This window comes from Odontomachus brunneus, unplaced genomic scaffold (assembly GCF_010583005.1).
Source record: "Odontomachus brunneus isolate Ranch 3 - 2012 unplaced genomic scaffold, Obru_v1 Obru_scaffold_005, whole genome shotgun sequence".
Lineage (NCBI taxonomy): Eukaryota > Metazoa > Arthropoda > Insecta > Hymenoptera > Formicidae > Odontomachus > Odontomachus brunneus.
In genome coordinates this window covers 1,535,329-1,546,951 of record NW_022639455.1, presented here as the reverse complement: position 1 = coordinate 1,546,951, position 11,623 = coordinate 1,535,329, and the positions used below count along the sequence as shown (strand labels likewise).

At 44.0% G+C, this 11,623-nt stretch overlaps 1 protein-coding gene across 13 annotated transcripts in view; it reads left to right on the top strand.

The window, feature by feature from the left end:
- The first annotated feature begins 627 nt into the window (after positions 1-627).
- LOC116850552 overlaps positions 628-11,623 on the top strand; it is a 59,985-nt gene continuing 48,989 nt past the window's right edge. For 2 of the 13 annotated variants that reach the window (XM_032829022.1, XM_032829002.1), the window contains exon 1: positions 633-1,190. The gene's annotated coding sequence lies outside the window, so the exon portion shown is untranslated. Of the gene's footprint in view, positions 1,191-7,003; positions 7,145-11,623 lie in introns of all 13 variants that reach the window. The other 11 variants (XM_032829031.1, XM_032829012.1, XM_032828980.1 and 8 more) reach the window with 10 other exon arrangements.

Sequence of the window (11,623 nt, the reverse complement as noted above, 5' to 3'; positions counted from 1 at the left end):
TATATATAATATATGTACACGTAAAAGTACACGGAAGAGAGCTTGAGGAGTAATGCAGAAAACGGGCCGTGTACTCGATTACTTGCGTGTGGTGCAAATTTTATTACGGTATTACCGTGCTCCATAATTCTCTAGCGTGGGACAGGCATAATGACGGAGCGAAATCAGTGCATCGTCGTGGTGCCTGGAGCGCTATCGCGCGCTATTCGATTATCGTCGTCCAATAATTTTATTGACAATAATTATTTCTCCAAATAGACATCGCGACACTATATGTAGCCAACTGTGTGTGAGTGTTTGTGTGTGTGTGTGTGTGGAAACGTCGATAATGTTCTAATATTGGATTTGCGTAAATTCTATGTGGGTTACACGTTAGCCGTCCTCACTCCTACCTACTTTACCCCACTGAAAAACATATACGTTATCTTACGCCTGCGGAAAGAAGTCGGCTTGCATCGAGTTCGTCGCACGATAGCGACGTCGACAAGATCTTATCTTTCGTGGCGCGCGATGAAAAATTTACTCGGGCCCCAAATTCCGAATGAATCATGAGGCGTATCTCGAAGCGACCGTGCGTAGCAAAGCTGTGCGAGTTCAAATGATACGTACACATAGAGAGCCGACAGCGCACGAGATCTCGCGCGGTCGTTATTCGACACTCGAATGAACGTTCTCGATGCACTCGACGTGAACATTTCTTATCTCGCGACGCGACTCGTCATCGAAGGCGAAGTAAACGCATGCAGATCGTCGAGAAAGAATTCGCGCACACGTGGTCCCCCGTGAAAAATCCTGCCGCCGGCGCCCATGCCTAGAAAATCGGGGACGGCGTCGAGCGCCCTTTCTCGAGGACGCGTTATCGGCGCGAGAGAAGCGAGAGGGAGAACAGCTCAGCGAGGGGCAAGAGGAGAAGTAAGCGAAGAAGGTGGAAGAGGGCAGCAGGGGAGCCCCGTCGACGGCAGTAGTAGGGGATGGTGCGGCGGTGGTTCGGACGGACGATAGGGGTGGCGCGCGGGCACAAGCGCCATCTGGCCGTTCAGTGCCCGGCCACCCTCGGTGCGATCTCGGTGTAACTCGCGCTCGCGATTCCGGATTATCGCGGCTAGTTTGCCGAGCCGAGGATTGGGACACAGTGCACCCCCGTGCCTTAACACAGTGACCAGTGTATGCCTTGAACGCGACGCAAAAAGGTAATTACCAGGGCGGGACAGTGGCGACGGTCTCGGGAGAGCGACTCGGGCCGGGGGTCGGACGTGGGAAAAGAGTGGAGTATAAAAGGGAACACGGAGGTGGCGACGGCGGCAACGGCGGCGACGGTGGCGGTGGTGACGGTGGCGGAAGAAGAGGTGTAGAGAGAAGGTGGAGCGCGGTCGCGAGGATGACGACGACGATATAACGTAGATGGACAACGACGACGGACGACAATATAAGGACGACGACGGTGCGTTGTTGTGAACGTCGCGCTCAAGGATCGCTCTCCTCGGCCTCCACGACGATGCCGAGACGAGAGACACACGCGAGTCGAATCGATCCGCCCGCCTGCCGCCCCGATGCCGCGATACGTCACGCCACCCGCACTCTGCTACACCAGAGCAAAGAAAGCGAGCGAGCGGCCCTCGTGTCCTCTGGCGAAGAGGGTGCACAACGTCGTCCGTGCTCTCCGAGCTGTTCTCTCCCATGAGAACTTACGGACTTCCGTAGCTCGAAATTCATCCGACGATACCGCGTCGGTACGACGATGTCGAGAGACACGAGGGCGACGCGCACGTTGCGACTCATCCTCAGGGAGACGTTCCTCTCCGCCTCGTCCACGTCGCTCGATCGCGTCCGTCGAGTCTGCCTCACGCGCGCGATTGATCGTCGGGAATCAGCCCGGCGTGTTACGACGCGACGAAGGATACGGGACGCGCGCGTCATCGCCGTCCATCCGTCCGTCCGTCCATGTCTTGACGTATGCATGTACAGTCAATGGAAGAAAGATTGCTTCTATACACTCTGCGAGCTTCAAAGCGCATCCAGTGTCCAATAGGCGAACTCATCGTCTCGACTTGTCAAAATGTCAGGCAAATTTATCCTCTGTTATTCAATCGCTGCTGTTTAATTCCGTGCTTCGATCACTGAGAAAATGAGTTCTCCCATTGGGCAAGGACGCGCCGCGAAACTCGTCGAAGAAAGGGTGTCGCAGCTTTTCTTTCGTAGGCTATGCGTACGCATCGTCGTGTCTGTCGGTCTGTCTGTCTGTCTGTCTTGACGCGAAAGAATCGAGCATTCGAAACGCATCGTTCAGGACGGTTGGACGACGATCGCCGATCGTCGTTTCCCGGTGCATGCGCCGTGTCGTCGGCTTTCGTACGAATGCGTCGCAGCGAAGGATAAGCGATGTTCTGTGAGTTTAAATCTCTTGGCGAGATTTGCGACCGTCCCTTTAATTCTTTCCCCTGCCCTTGCCTCCTCTTCCTCGGAATGTAAACGAACGCGTGTCACGACAGTCCGCGGACGATCGACGACGATGGCGACGACGACGTCCGATACTCGTCGATGACAGGGACTTCCCCATGCTCTTCCACGCGAGCGAGATCATACTGTGCGCATATCTTCTGTATCTTTATGTCGAAACGGCTCTCATTGCCGGATATATGACTCGGTGGATGATTCGACGTCGCCTTTCTCACCACTTCCTCCTCCCCCCCTCCCCGCCACCTGCCGATTGAGATCGAAACGAGAGCTGCGTTCAACAGAATGAAGTCCAGCGAGCTATCATTGTCGCTGGTTATTGACTGATTACTGCAAATGATTGAGACTCGTATTATTAATGAAACTTACCTGTGAGATACTCAGGTTTGAGTTGTAGAGTCAGATGTGAATTTTTCAGTTGAATAAAGATTATATTACGTATACATCGTGTGCCTCAACTGGAAAACTCAGATCCGACTTCTCAAATTCAGATTTCAAGTCGGTATTTCAATAGTCGTTAATTGAAACTTGTCTTAAGTGAGAGAGTCAGATTAGAATTTGGAGTTAGATGCGCGAACCAGTTGAATAAAAATTATTGATATAACGTCACGTATAGAAATCATGTCTTGACGCAGATCCAACTTCAAATTCAGCTCTCAGGCCTGTATGAACTGTGTCGTTACTTGAAACTCGTCTCATGTGAGGTACTCAGACATTTATTCGGAGTTTGATCCAAGCTTTTCAGTTGAATTATGGCATATGTGACACTGATATCTACAATTGCATGTGTGTATGTGATTCAACTGAAAAACACTCTTCTCTCTTATCTCTTATTCATCTAACTCTGACTTTAAATCTAAGCATCTCGCTTGAGACGATTTCAAGGAATAACTATTGATATGAGCCCCAGATTTGAATTTACAGTTGAATGCGAATTTTTTGACTGAACTGTGATCATATATGTATATAATGTCGCATATAATATGCACGATTTAAATAAAAAATCTCAAATCTAGCTGCAAATTCAGACCCGAGTGTCTCGTATGAAATTTCGAATAACGACTGTTGATGCTAATCTAAGGCCCGTATTAATAGTTTTCACTTGAAACTTGTCTACTGTGAGATACTCAGATTTTTATTCAGAGTCAGATCCAAATTTTGAATTATAGTACACATGCGGCACTTATATATATCTGTAGTCGGAATTTCACTGGAAAACTCATCTGACTCTGTAGGTCTGAATATCTCACTTGAGACGAGTTTCGAGTAATAACTATTACACGGGCCTCGGTAGCTCACGTGAGACAAGCTTCGAGTAACGACTATTAATACGGGCCTGAGAGGAATATATGTTCTGGAACCGCGATAGACCTAGGGGAATATTTCGACGGCAAGCGAGCGCTCGCTCGACCGTCGTTGTTCTGCGAACGCAGCTCCGGGGCTTCCGTCGGAGCGTACAACGCTTAATTTAAGCGGTGTCGAGTAGCGAGTTATTTGCATCGGCTTTCTTTGACGAGAGATAAAGGGAAGGGACGAGCGAGTAATTTGCCACTTAGTCAGCCCGCCTATCGGTTTCGCATAAATCGAACGTTACGTTGCGACTGCGGGACGTCAGTTCGGGGCCGAGTGAAGAAATGAGTTGCGTGTTTATCTTCCTCGGCGCAAGATAATGGAAAAGGTACGGTAATGAAGTGAGAGCGACCCGCGCCTCGCTCCACGACCCCGTTTTGTGTGTATTCTCAGCTTAACGCCAGAATTTTGCGCAAAATCGGACGGCCGGGTCGAACAGCGCGAATCGACTGGCGGAATACATATTTACTTGATCCACGACGAGAGTTAACACAAAAATTAAACGAGGAACTCGCTCATAGTTTGCTCTCGCCTCTCTACTGACTTCGCGTAAACTCGATATTACGTTGAGAATACACGAAGCTAGCGAAGAGAGAAGGAGAGAGAGAGAGAGAGAGAGAGAGAGAGAGAGAGAGGGGGGGGGGAAAGGCGAGTCAAATATTGCGAGCGTCGCTTATCTTTTTCACTGGCCCTTTCTCGAATAAGATAAGCGAGTTGCACCCACGTCTCGCCTTTCTACTAGCTTTATACACAAATTTAGCAAGAAGAGAGTCGACCAGCCTTCAACTCGCTTTTATCTTTTCCTTTCTCGAACAAGGTAGACGAGTCACTCGCTGCTACTTGACTTGTCTTTCCACTAGTTTCATGCAACAACTGCTAGGAAAAAGCGAGTTGTGAGTGGCATTTTCAACTCGCACTTCCTTCCTGCTATTTTCTCTCGAGTAGGACAGGAAAGCAACTCGCTACTCGACCCTCCTTTTCACCAACTTTATATGCGAAACTAGTAGAGAAAAGCGAATCGATCTGTGTTTTTAACTCATATATCCTCTTCTTCTCCCTCCTCTCTTCCTCTTCCCTATTAGTGCTGTCAATATAACCCGGGTATTTTTATTTCCAGTTATTCAAACTCGCGAGTATTATTCGGATAATCAAAGTTTTTTAAAAGAATATCAAATTTATTTTTCTTCATAAAAATATATTTTTCTCGTTAAAATCTGTGTACAAAAGTATCAAGGCGAGGTCAACGACACGTGAATACTTCGCCATATATTTCATATATTTCAAGACACTTAAGATTTCAAATACATTAATAACGCTAACTGTGCTTAGCTCTTAAAAGTCATATATTTCATATTGTATATCTATTGCCAACTTTACATCAATATCAGATTGGTGTAAAAGAATTATCATTTTTCTATTAAGCTGAAACTACCAATGCTTGGAAAGAATCTTAATCCTGGACATCCTTATTATTTTGGTCGTAACAGGTATAATTATCCACTGTATGGCACTAATATCTTCAGTACCTTTCAAGTAACAGTTTTCAGTGTGACAGAAGAAAAGATCATCGAGTTATTTGTAAGTAGCTGTGAATGTACCGTTAACGTTACTTTTATGAAAATAATTTTCTTAATCTTCAGCTCAATATGACTCATTTTTCACGCAAAAGAGTAAAAGTTCTTGTCTTTCAATTAATAGAACCTGAAGTTAAGAGACGTGTTACAATTCAATATATTCATAAGTCATTGCGTTTAATAATTTCATTTATTTTAAAAATTGAAGAAACTGAAAGATCTAAAATTATTTTGCCATCCAGAGTAAGATGTAATAAATGCCTAGAAGTAAATGAAGTATATGAAGTCCAAAGAAGTATATGTTAGATGCAATGAACCAGTATGCACCAAATGTGCAAGTACTATCTGTAACGATTGCACCTAAAAACTCTCTACGATTTTAATATTGTATTTAATTTAACAATACTTGTTTATATTTTTTATATAATCTATAATTTGTGAACTTAGATTAAAATATAAATTTTTTCCTTTTCCCGATTATTTGTCCTTCAGTGTATTTTATTTCAACACTGTCCACATTGTGTTTATTTTATAATCAGTTAACGTTTTCTTTTAAATTACTGAAAAACTGAGACTGTTATTATATATGTCTAGTTGTAATGTAATATTCGTAAAGTATTATTTTCTTTCTACCTTTTATTATCATGTTAAAAATGACAAAAATTTATTGGGGTTCGCCGGACTCCATTGTACCTACAGCTTGACTAAAAAGGCATCGTACCTGTTACTGGTTAAGTATGAATATACCAAAAACAACTACACGACATAAAATATATATATTAAATATACATATATAAAATTTAAATATTCACGTATTTTTAAAGATCAAAACGATAAAAATGTCCAGAATTAAGTAGTCCAGGAATTGGCACTTTGATCTTAAATTCTTGAAGTTTGTGTATACCGAAAGAAAAATACAAAGTCCTCGTTGGATGTCTAAAAAAAAACAAGTCAGCGTTGCTCATCTTGCTCGTCAAGATGACTAATCCTTTGAAACTGCGTACATTATTTTACACGACAAACTTTCTACACCAGCCTAACGCTTTTACGCACAGAATAATTGAAAAGAATGAACATGAATGGTTAAATAATGTATGATTAAATATCGGCTAAAACGCCCGGAAGATTCGAGTATTCGGGGTAGATCCTGAGATACTCGGAGTTGACATCACTAACACCCACACCCGACTACCTTCTGCCGAACAGAATCGGCAAACGACTCGACTAGTTTTATCACCACTGACTCGTATTCGCCACTCTAGTCGCGTGGCCGCGACACCTCGGCGATGGTTCGCGCGCCTCGGATACTCCGGTGCCCGAGTGCAAAATACACTTACGCGCACGTACACAAACGTGCCTACGTACACGCGAGCGCGCGCGCACACACTCACACACATGCACAAACGGCCGATCGATTTTCCGTATCTCGATTCCGCGGTGCTCGCGGCATGCAACGATCGGCGGCGAGAGTCGAGCACATACACACACACACACACACGCACACGCACATGCTCTCCTACCCATCCACCCACCCACCTATCCACCCACACACACACACACACATACACACACGCACTCACACACTAGGGGATTCACGCGGGTTTTCTGTGTCGTTTCTCACGTAGGTCTCTCTCACGTCCGAGCCGTCGAGAGCTGCTCTAGCACCGCGATGCGATTGTTCCTAACTATAGATAGGGGCGACCAATGAGTCGCTCGCCGCGACTCTGCGTCCACGACCGGAGCGCCGTTGTTGATGAGGATAGTAGGTACGTAGCAGTTTCTCACACTAACACTGTCTCGCTTCTTTTTCTTGCTTTTCCCGAACGTTCTGGACTCGAAGCATGCCGCCAAATCGAGCAGACACCCGGATCGCGCCGACAGATCGCGGTGGAACGGGGTTGATCGAGGGTGTCCGTTCGCTTGACGAATGTGAACTCCTCTCTCGCGGAGAATATATGTATTTTTTTTTTCCTTCATTTTTTCAACGAGAGAGAAAATCCCTCTTTTATATTGGAGAAGGCACGATGCGCAAGTGCCTGAAACGGCATTATCGGAAGGTGTCGTTCGGTTGAACGTGAACTTCGTGGAGAATATTTACCTATTTTTCAAGAGGAAGTAAAATCCCATTTTTTTCTGTATTGGAAAATATGCGATGCGTAAGTGTTTGAAACGGAGTTATTCGAGGTTGCTCTTTCACTTTTTATCATGAACCGTACGGAAAATATTTATTTATTCATTCTTTTTGACGAGGGAAAGACTTTTTCTTGTTTTTTTTTTATATTAAAAATATTAAAGAAGACGCAATGTTCAAATGTTTAAGACGGGGTTGTTTTAAAATATCCGTTTACTTAACGAATATGGAATTTCCCGGGAAATATGTATTTATTTGTTCAATAGGAAAAAATCCTATTTTATTTATAATGGAAAAGACAATATGTAAATATCTGTTGTTTACGGTTGCTGGTTGGGTTAGCAAGCGTGGAGACTTCGTGGAAAATATTTACTTATATATTGTTTTGTCGGAGAAAAATCTATTTTGGTTCTTATGTATTGGAGAAAACGTTCGAAATTTCAAATGTCTGAAACGGGATTGTTTTAGGATGCCTGTTTATCTGACGAACATGAACTTACCGGGGAGCGTCCATTTATCTTTTTCCTTCCCAACGGGGAAAGGTTCTCTTTTTCTCTTAATTGGAAAAGACGCAATGCAAGTGTCTGAAGCAAAGCAGATATGTTTGGGATGCACCAACTGAGATATGAATGAATAATTCAATGAGGCCACGTTGAGCCAGCATTGGCATACGTTCGTTCGCGTCGTTTGGGGCCGCGCGCGAGTTCGCGCGAAGAACTCAATTTCACACTTCCGCTGTGTGTTCTCGAGTCTCCTAATTTCCCGGTGAATAATCAATCGATCGTTCGGCCGGATACTCGACACTTTCAATCGACACGCACTGCAACGAAAGCGTCTTTAGATCACGATCGAATTACGAGGTCACGTGTGAAATAACAGGCAACCGGAAACATTTAACAGCCCTCTCTTTATATATCATGTGCACGTACACGTGTGCAGTCAATCGAACACGAGTTCATGAAAACCGGACTTAATTGCTGCCGGCGCAATCCGGAATTGCTTCAATCGAGAGCGCTATAACTCCATCTCCCTTCCCTCCCTCTTCCTCTCCCCCTACTACTATTGTGCGCGCACACACACACACACGCAAACTCTCAACCCTTGTCGCACCCCCTTCTCACTTTTCTTTAGTAAGCACGCTGATTTCTCCGAAATATTCACGACGTCACACACGTATATATCGTGCTCACGCATAATTCTGTTTGCTGACTACGCGTAATCTTAACCCCGGCAAAACATCCACTGTGTACGTATCCGTATAACAACCAAGTATCGGATTAGTGTTTCGCGACAGAGCGGATAGATCGAGACAGATGAAGGCCCGGGGCTTAATGTCGTTGAAGTGGCGTTATTAAGTCTGGGATACATTGCGCGGTGATGCGCAGCCTCGGCGATGATAAGGCGAGCTTCGTCGCCGCATCAGCGAGGGTGCAAGATCTTGTTGACCATGTATGATGATCGCGAGCTCTACATCTCAATCTCTACTTGAGAACCTAAAGAATTCAGATCGAAATTTCTCTCCTGTTTTTCTCAAACATCAGTTTTTAAAATTCGACACTTCGACAATCGGATCAAAGTCTTTGGATTCCACTTCACAACTTCTACACGGAAAAAAAGCTTTGGTTAAATTAACCAAATATCTGGTCGAATATAAACGGTCCAGAAATCCCAATTGAGAAGTAACCCGAATTCTACTTAAGTTAACAAGATTTTTGGTTTACTTAAACAGAATTCAGGTTACTTCAATCGGAATTTCTGAATCGTTCATATTCGACCAGATATTTGGTTAATTCAACCAAACCTTTTTCTCCGTGTATTACTGCAAAATTCTGCGTTGGTTTGAATTTTCGTTTCTTTGAAGCTTCTTTTTTTGAAGCACTGATTAGGAAATTGCTAGTTCACGTACTTATTTGAGATGCAAAATAAGGAGTTCTGTACCTATATATAAAATAAACCTATTTGTAATCTTCTATAATCTGCAAACTTTACAAAGTTCCAGCACAGCACAAGAAAGTACGAGCAAAATTTCGCGCAGGGCAAACATGTTTTCCTTTTGGGTTAACAACAGATTGTAATTAATAGTTCACCTTCTCTCGCAGGAAGAAATAGCTTTTACGGAGCGAGCGTTCTTTTGGGTCGTACAGTTGGCGGTCCTAAAAATTGATCGGCGGGTAAATTTAGCGATTCTCGAATTACGGCATCTCCGTCGTGCGGAAGGGCCGTTAAAACGCTAAGTTTTACCGCTACCGATCTAACCGCGTGGCCGCTACTACGCGTTCCTACTCCGCCATTAGGCTGAGTGTACACATACACACACACACACACACACACACACACACACACACACACGAGAGTTTAACTCTAGAGAGGATAGTTTTCGCGGAATAAAACTCCGCTAACGTTGCATCCACTCGGTGAGTTTCACGTCGGAGAACAAAATTCTCCCGTGAGACATTCCGTTAATCATACAGTCATGGGGAGAATATCTAACTTTTTTAAGGACTTGATTCCATTAAAAATTTCCTACAAGTCGCAATGGAAAGTGTAATATCATACCACGATGTTAACTTACGTTAAGACGGCTATGGTAGAGTAAAATAATCATAACAAAATAATAGACGTTACGCGAATTAATTCATATACTTTTTATCATAGTTATATATATGTAATATAACATAAAAGAGATTAATTACATATGTGAGATTATGATTACATTTAAAATATAATATTATTTCTTAAATTATAATTATAATCGACAAATAAATAAATGTATGTATAATCTTAAACTAATCGACTAGAGGAAGTGTCGATTGTGTGAGAAAGAGAATAGCATACACATTTTGTGTTTTCCGACACTCCTTTGTAAAAGATATCGACTCTTAGGAGACATGTTTCTCGATTGCAAAGATTTAGAAAGAGTGAGAGTGAATAGTTTATTATAAGCGTAGTGAAAAACGCGCTGAGCTAAAGTTATCACCATCATAGCAAAATAGCAATCGGCGGGATGTTACAGTGAATCCTTGTGGATCCACTACTACTACGTACATATTATTTTAGTTATAATTATACATATTATACATATTATTTTAGTTTTATAATTATAGTTATAATTATATTATTTTGGTTATAATTATAACAAAATAAAAAAATTGACATACAAACGTCACGATAAAACTCAACGCTATCGAAAGTATTGTTACCGATAAATACAGTCAGCGATACTTCTTGTTGTCCTCAACGATACTTATCGTTATCGTGATCGCGATATCGTTGAAAAAAGTATTACAATTTCGAATTTCGAGATATATAATTTCGGATACACGAGAGACGTGGGAGGGACGGGCGGTCGCATATCAAAACCGATTTCCGGATTCGGAATATTCGCCGCTACTCGCAGTCCAACCGGAATGGATTCCTGTCGATTCCTTTCGATTCGGCTGCCTTTTTTTTCAATTTTTTTTTCGCGGCCTGTTGCCGACAGGTGCTCGTGGAATATCAGGCGTTCGTGAATTTTCAAGTAACTCTGCGGCCGATACATGTCGGTCCTATCGCAACGGTGCATTCACCTGCCTCTCTCCCCCTCTCCCCTCACCACCGCTCCCCCAGACGAGTCATACGTCTCTAATCTCGTCGATCTAACGTCCGCACGCGCACTCACGAAAAGACCGGATCTTGACGGAGTGCTGTGCGTTCTACTCTTATTTTTGCCGAGGTGCGATCCGTATTTTGGAGTCGTGCGAGAGACAAATGAACGTCGCGACGTCCTCTCTCATGTTTCTCCCTCTCCGCCGCCGTGGAATGGCCGCGACGCGGAAAATCGCGAAAATTCGTGTCCGCGGAAGAGCCGCGGCATCGGCGGCTGCGAGCGCTGTAAATATCAATGCTAATAGCAATTTTATTGCGCGAGATAACGAACGAACGGACGCGCTCATAAAAGCTCTCGCGCTCCGACGAGAGATGCGAATTGCCGTGAAAACGTCGCATCTTCAGGCTGACCCCGACCTGGTTCGGAATGACGGTAGCAGCGAGTATCACGGGCACACTCTCCGCATCTAGTTTGCATCAACTTCACGTTTCTTCACGGGGATAGAACATCGTTAGAAGCGTGTCGCGT